This window comes from Caretta caretta, chromosome 4, assembly GCF_965140235.1.
Source record: "Caretta caretta isolate rCarCar2 chromosome 4, rCarCar1.hap1, whole genome shotgun sequence".
Classification (NCBI taxonomy): Eukaryota; Metazoa; Chordata; order Testudines; family Cheloniidae; genus Caretta; species Caretta caretta.
In genome coordinates, this window is record NC_134209.1 from 62,989,150 (window position 1) to 62,997,151 (window position 8,002).

General features: G+C 39.5%; 1 long non-coding RNA gene across 3 annotated transcripts; it reads right to left on the reverse strand.

The window, feature by feature from the left end:
• Positions 1–452: 452 nt before the first annotated feature.
• LOC125635396 (uncharacterized) lies at positions 453–8,002 on the reverse strand. Of its 3 annotated transcripts, none has more exons than XR_007356253.2 (3): positions 7,659–8,002; positions 6,216–6,470; positions 453–5,647 (listed from the first exon to the last, which is right to left on the reverse strand). It is a non-coding gene; the product is annotated as an uncharacterized LOC125635396 (long non-coding RNA). The 3 variants fall into 3 exon arrangements; XR_007356254.2 differs by having other exon boundaries at positions 453–4,928; positions 5,541–6,470; positions 7,659–7,786; XR_007356252.2 differs by having other exon boundaries at positions 453–6,470; positions 7,659–7,786.

Consider the following 8,002-nt stretch of genomic DNA (forward strand, 5'->3'; position numbering starts at 1 on the left):
GCCAGATTAAAACATCTGGAGGACCGGATGTGGCCCCAGCCGTAGTTTGGCCACTTCTGCTCCAAGCACATGTTGAGACAAGTTAGAAGGGTAAAACCTGGTACTGCCCTGCCTGTGTTATAGTAATTCTATGATTATAGGACTTCTTCAGACTCCCCTTCTGGCATATTACACCTAGCAGTAAATTCAACCCACCTGTAATGCAATACATTCAACATGTACATACAGTAATATAGAAAATTTCCTTCTTATCAAAAAAGAAAACACAGTTGTTCAAGAAATGTATTGTAAATTGATTAGGATTATGTTGAGGGTGAAATGGGATACATGTTCAAAATATGGTTTTTGTGAAGTGTTTGCTTTTTGGTTGTTCCTATTTTCTACTACAGTCTACAGTTCTGTATCATTGTTTATATAAATATTATAAATAATTCAACAAACCCTTGGACCCATGATTATTCTACATCCATATGTATTTTGTTCAGCTTCTTAAAAACAAAACTTAGAACATTTACAAAAATATATATATGTAACAACACAAGACTTATTAGGATACATTACTTATTCACACATCTCTGGTTAAAAAAGCAATACAGATTCATTACTTTGCAATAAATCTACATAAGGAGTGTAGTGCATATTGTCAGCATAAAGCACTATTTACAGTGACATTTCAATAACATTGAGTGCACGGGGTACTTGAGAAGTGATGGAACTGTTACTATGACCACACAGTCCAAATGAAATTTAACAAAGAAAACAGAAATGAGAATGGATAAGAACTGCTGTGGGAATACCAATGAAACAGCAGTGGAATATAACCAAATAGTTTCTCAAAATGAACCAGAATTATTGAGGATTGATATCCATGATTGGGATTGCTGAAAAACTCATGAAGTGGTTCTTAGCTCTGTCAGTCACACTTCCATAAGCATATGATTTTACACTCAATTACTCACATTCAGACATATTATTTGTAATATAGGTATTACTTAATACAAAATATAAAAAACTCTGTGATAAATTGATGTGCGATTTCATTATAATCTCTGCGTGTAATTCTGTTTCTTAGCTATAGCCAATATTGGAGTTTAACTGCAGAGTTGTATTTTACTGTTCCCTGCAAGTTAGAAATACCAGTGAGGGAGGGGGGATTCTGAAAAGTTTTTATGTGTTTGAAGATAATTGGAAAAATCTCCAAGGCTGTGCCTTCTACTGTCAAGTAGATCCAACATCCATTGAAGCCAGTGAAAAGAATCCCATTGACATTGGGAGAGATAAGAAAGAATATTAATTTTCCATCTATTTTCTTAAACAATTGCAGTAGCATATTCAGTACTTTAGCTGGTTCATATATTTCTGAACACAAAACTGCATGACAGTACCTTTTTCACATTGCTTTTTAACTAGACGGTAATTTCCCCCCTCTAATTATGGCTTTACCTTGCTCAAAAGCATTCTGTTTTAGAAGACTTATGCAAATGCATACTGAACAGTTTTCAATTTTAGTGCAAATTAGATGAGTGTGATACTGGTGGTATTAAAATTAGAGTTTCGTTTGGCTAAAATTGATCCACATTATCACAATTGCATTATATATACGTTAACCAATCAAATTGCACAAGTATTTATTGTATCAGAAAAGTATAAATCACATATTAAATAAACTTCCCACTCAAACTGATTGCCTTGCCTCTACTAAAGGAAATATATATTTCATATATGAAAGTATAGCTCATATATATTTCAAATGGGTAACCACTTTAATACATAACTTTATAATAGTGCTTTTCCTCAGTAGATCTCAAAGCACTTCACAGTCTTTAACATATTTATCCCCACAACATCTCTATGAGGTAGGGAAGTATTATTATTCCCATTTTACATGGTGAACAGAGGCACAGAGAGTTTAAATGACTTGCTCAAGGTCACACAGGAAGTCTGTGGCAGATCTGGGAAATTAGCCTTGATCTCCTAAATTCTTGGCTAGTGCCCTAATCTCAGGAGCATCCTTAAAAATAGTTTATATAGAAGTCATGGAAGCCTGTTGTATAACATATGTACTGCTTATATTGCATTCATGTATGGTGTATTTTTTCCACATGGACAAGTAGTCAGAAAGAAAAGTTCTTCCACTATTACACTGCATGTTTTGAAGTCAAGGGGTAAAACATTGAATCATGCTGTTAACATCTTAAGCCCTGACCCTACAATGACTTACACATGTTCTTAACATGCAGTGTGAGTAGTCCCATTGAACCCCATGACAGCGTGTAAAGTTAAGCACATATGTGCGTCACGGCAGGATCAAGGACTTATTTTGCAGACTGCATTGCTACTATGCTTTGGTAAGCTCCTCAGGCAAAGATGGGAGCCTTGAGAAAGACAGATGACCTGGAAGAATATACATTGCTAGATTAGAACATAACAGAGCCATCACTGGAAAGCCCTGACATGCAAGACACTGAGGATGGAGTGGAGATCAAGGATAATCTAGGCATGGCCCAATATCTAAACAAATACTTTGCCTCAGTCTTTAATAAGGCTTAAGAGGATCTAAGGGATAATGGTAGCATGACAAATGGGAATGAGGATATGGAGGTAGATATTACCATATCTGAGGCAGAAGCGAAACTCAAACAGCTTAATGGGACTAAATGGGGGGGCCCAAATAATCTTCATCCAAGAATATTAAAGGAATTGGCACATGAAATTGCAAGCCCATTAGCAAGAATTTTTAATGAATCTGTAAACTCAGGGGTTGTACCGTATGATTGGAGAATTGCTAACATAGTTCCTATTTTTAAGAAAGGAAAAAAAATGATCTGGGTAACTACAGACTTTAGTAGTTAGTTTGTTAGTTTGACATCTGTAGTATGCAAGGTCTTGGAAAAATTTTTGAAGGAGAAAGTAGTTAAGGACATTGAGGTCAATGGTAAATGGGACAAAATACAACATGGTTTTACAAAAGGTAGACTATGCCAAACCAACCTGATCTCCTTCTTTGAGAAAGTAACAGATTTTTTAGACAAAGGAAATGCAGTGGATCTAATTTACCCAGATTTCAGTAAGGCGTTTGATACCGTGCCACATGGGGAATTATTAGTTACATTGGAAAAGATGGGGATCAATATGAACATTGAAAGGTGAATAAGGAATTGGTTAACAGGGAGACTACAGTGGGTCCTACTGAAAGGTGAACTGTCAGGCTGGAGGGAGGTTACCAGTGGAGTTCCTCAGGGATCAGTTTTGGGACCAATCTTATTTAATCTTTTTATTACTGACCTGGGCACAAAAAGTGGGAGTGCGCTAATAAAGTTTGCGGATGATACAAAGCTGGGAAGTATTGCCAATTTAGAGAGAGACCAGGATATCATACAGGAAGATTTGGATGACCTTGTAAACTGGAGTAATAGTAATAGGATGAAATTTAATAGTGAGAAGTGTAAGGTTATGCATTTAGGGATTAATAACAAGAATTTTAGTTAGAAGCTGGGGACGCATCAATTAGAAGTAACGGAGGAGGAGAAGGCCCTTGGAGTATTGGTTGATCATAGGATGACTATGAGCTGCCAATGTGATATGGCCGTGAAAAAAGGTAATGCGGTCTTGGGATGCATCAGGCGAGGTATTTCCAGTAGAGATAAGGAGGTTTTAGTACCGTTATACAAGGCACTGGTGAGACCTCACCTAGAATACTCTGTGCAGTTCTGGTCTCCCATGTTTAAGAAGGATGAATTCAAACTGGAACAGGTACAGAGAAGGGCTACTAGGATGATCCGAGGAATGGAAAACCTGTCTTATGAAAGGAGACTCAAGGAGCGTGGCTTGTTTAGCCTAACTAAAAGAAGGTTGAGAGGAGATATGATTGCTCTCTATAAATATATCAGAGGGATAAATACCGGAGAGGGAGAGGAATTATTTAAGCTCAGTACCAATGTGGACATAAGAACAAATGGATATAAACTGGTCATTGGGAAGTTTAGACTTGAAATTAGACAAAGGTTTCTAACCATCAGAGGAGTGAAGTTTTGGAATAGCCTTCCAAGGGAAGCAGTGGGGGCAAAAGACCTATCTGGCTTTAGGATTAAACTCGATAAAGTTTATGGAGGAGATGGTATGATGGGATAACATGATTTTGGCAATTAATTGATCTTTAACTATTCATGGTAAATAGGCCCAATGGCCTGTGATGGGATGTTAGATGGGTGGGATCTGAGTTACTACAGAGAATTCTTTCCTGGGTATCTGGCTGGTGAATCTTGCCCATATGCTCAGGGTTTAACTGATCGTCATATTTGTGGTTGGGAAGGAATTTTTCTCCAGGGCAGATTGGAAGAGGCCCTGGAGGATTTTCGCCTTCCTCTGTAGCATGGGGCACAGGTCACTTGCTGGAGGATTCTCTGCTCCTTGAAGTCTTTAAACCATGATTTGAGGACTTCAATACCTCAGACATAGGTGAGAGGTTTTTCGCAGGAGTGGGTGGGTGAGATTCTGTGGCCTGCGTTGTGCAGGAAGTCAGACTAGATGATCATAATGGTCCCTTCTGACCTTAATATCTATGAATCTAAGACCACCAAGATATCCATTTCCACATTTTAAGTCTTCAAAAGCATGAGTTGTTCTTTAAACCCTGGCTGAATCAGATATCCAAGATGAGACTCAGTAATAAAGCTCAGATAACAGCTACACTGTTTGGCTTACATTACACAGAATGGATGGTTTCACTGTTCTTCATGGAAATAATGGAAGAAATGAGAAATTCTGCAATTTAAGATTCACAAACAAGATTAAGAGACTAAGGTCACAAGGGACCACAAAACATGTGCTTACGTGCTTTGCTGAATCCTACTCTCTTAGCAACAATTTTTTCTCCTGGTGTATCTTCACAAACACATGATCCTTTGAAATGACCAGTTAGAGATTTCCTGTTGAGTGGCAGTGCATGTTTTGAATAATAATTCGAAGCATCAGTTATAAAGGGAAAAAAAAGCATACAATCTTTCCCTCCCCTAATGTAACAGGGTACATTTCAGAATATGCCATCTGAACATGATGCTTTACTATACACCAGTAAATGTTTGCCTTAGGTTCCTTTCTTTAGTCCCTTTTTCTTTGTATCGTTAAATCAGCAGGGATAAGTGTCTTTGGACAAAATGATTTTACATCAAACAAATATTGACATAGCTTTTAAGGTCACTTGCTGCAAGGCTATGACTTAAAAGGAAATTAAGTTTGATACATGCACTTTCAAAAGTCAGTTAGAAACATATACACTGCACCCATTTTATAATACAATGCCCCAGGAGCCAGACATATTGAATGCTGTACAGAGGCATTGCAATAATGAAGGTAATTATAGGAATAGGTAGGAAGGTAACAGGGGCTTAATTAGATAGAAACAGCCAGGATATTTTAGAGAAAAAGGCAAGTGCTATGTACTTAATTAAAAATAAATTACAACAATTTAGGTCCATAGTTATTTGAATGTCATAGTTAACAAGCTTTATTATATTTTCAAAATGACTGCGAGAACTTACAGTGAGATGCACTGATAATGTCTCATTATCCAATCTTGACACCATCAACCTGTGTTTCATCGCAACCTATCTCCTCTTAGGAGCCGCTTCTTTCTCTGACCGACTTCCTACATTTGACAGAATGGAAAGACACTTTATTGCTAGTGTATCTTAGCAAATCTCTGGAAGGCTTGAGGGAGACATAAAAACAACTAGGCGTACCTCTCAACCGGCTAATACTCAAGTGTTTATCAAAGACACAAAAGGAGAGACTCAAATTATTCATGCAGAGAACTCCTTCTCTTAGTGTAAATAACTATTTCTGTAACTTCAGCTTCATGATTTTAATTTCTGATGTCAATAATTTACAACACTAAGAGTGAAGAGACTACAGATTTGTGTAGACTGTAGGTAACTTTGGGATGAGCAACAGCGTCTGAGCTAGCAGGCAGAGAAGCCAGGGGGTACACGGACACTGCAAACAAACAAGCAAACAAAATAAACCATGGCAGAGTCATAGAACCCAGGTCTACAGACTCAGGCTTGTGAGGTCTGTGCTACAATGCTAAACGTAGTCGTGTAGATGCTCCCACTCAGGCTATGAAATCTGGTGAGGAGGGTGGGTCTCAGAGCCTGAGCTCCAACCTGAGTGGGAGGGAATGTCTACATTGCTATTTTGAGTGCCATAGCACAAACCTGAGACAATGGATCAGAGACTGAGACTTGCTGCTGTGGGGGGTTTTGTTTTGGTTTTGCAGTGTAGACATAACCAGGGAGGCAGATGAGGCAGTAAGGAGGATAGCTGATGAACGGGGTTATGGAGTCAAGGAGGCAGGATGTGAAGAGAAGGCTTGATCAGCAGGCTTTTTGCTGCCTCACTGCACCAATACCCAGCATATCACTCTCACTCCCCAGTGCTCCTGCTCAGTCCAGTTATCCAGCCACAGAAACCTGAATTAAAAAGAAAGAAAGATTGCTTAAGTCTCTGTTGTTCTGCACCTTACAAAACAATTTATACCTGTTGAGACTGGGTATAAAAACACCAACATTCTTTTTTGGTAGCCATTTTCTACCTACTTTTCCACATGACTACAAAAGATGCAGGGCAACATAGTATTTGAGCAGAGAAGAAAGGAACAACCCATGTATATCGCAGGGTTTACAATTAATCTAACAATATGACAAAAATACTAGACACAATATTATATGTATCCCTTAGCTTATCCAAGGTGACCCCCATTGTCATTCATTTCTGGTCTCGGTCTCTTGGTCCCCAGACAGCATGGCTTAGGGTTGCAGCAGAGTCAATGCTGCTAGGCTGACACAGGAGGGCATTACTCAACAGAAACCCATCTAATCAGTTAAAGAGCAGTATTGATCGCTCCAGTGGGAGTCTTGTCCAGTTTTCCTTAGCTGGAAGGATGATGGCTGTGATACAAAGCTATTGAGGTTTCAGAGGGGTAGCGGTGATAGTCTGTATCAGTAAAAACAACAAGGACTCCTTATGGCACCTTAGAGACAAACAAATTTATTTGGGCATAAGCTTTCGTGGCTAAAACCCACTTCATCAGATGCGTGGAGCGAAAAATACAGTAAGCAAGAGGGAGGAGGGATGATGATTGAGCTTTGACAGGGAAATGGAGATTTCACCCCCAACTGCTTACAAATAAAATGTACAATGTAAAATGTTCTGATGAGTCACATTATATCACATCTCTCATGCTTTATTTGTACCTGTCCGATGAAGTGAGCTGTAGCTCACAAAAGCTTATGCTCAAATAAATTGGTTAGTCTCTAAGGTGCCACAAGTACTCCCTTTCTTTCTGGTTAGATTGTACACGCTTTCCAGTAGAGATCTTACCTATCTTTAAATTGCCAAAGAGGTGCTCACTCTCTCTATAATAATATATATAATAAATCAAGTTCTTACTTCTGATTTTAACATGCACATATGCACAATAGGAGCCCAAACAGCTACTGGCTTTGCTTATATTTAAAGCTTATCCTAACACTAAAAGCAAACATTACACAAACCCTGCAGTCTAGTTTTATTTCTAGGGGCAACACTGACCAGAGGCGATTGCTCAGATGGGGTCTTTGGGCTTCCAATGTGTCTATTTACATGCATTATTTTTGTACCTTGTACATGATTTATTATTTATCCAGGACTGCTTGTCACTTCGCAGACATATAGGAAACAAGGTCTCCGCTTCAGAGTTGGGTGCAAGGTAAAGGGTCACGGTGGCCGTCAGCACCTGCCAAGTCTGAGCACGCCCGGCTTTGTGCTGCCACCCACCAGAAGGGGTATTTTTAGACAGCGCTTTGGCCCTGGCCGCGTGTCCGCTCAAAGTTCAGCCTCCAAGGTGCCCGTGCGCCCCGCACAGCGAGACTGCTCTCCGGCGGGCTGCAAGGAGCGGGCGGGCGGCCACAGTCGCCCTGGAGCCCCTGGCACCGGAGAAAGGATCCGGGATCCAGCCGCCGCT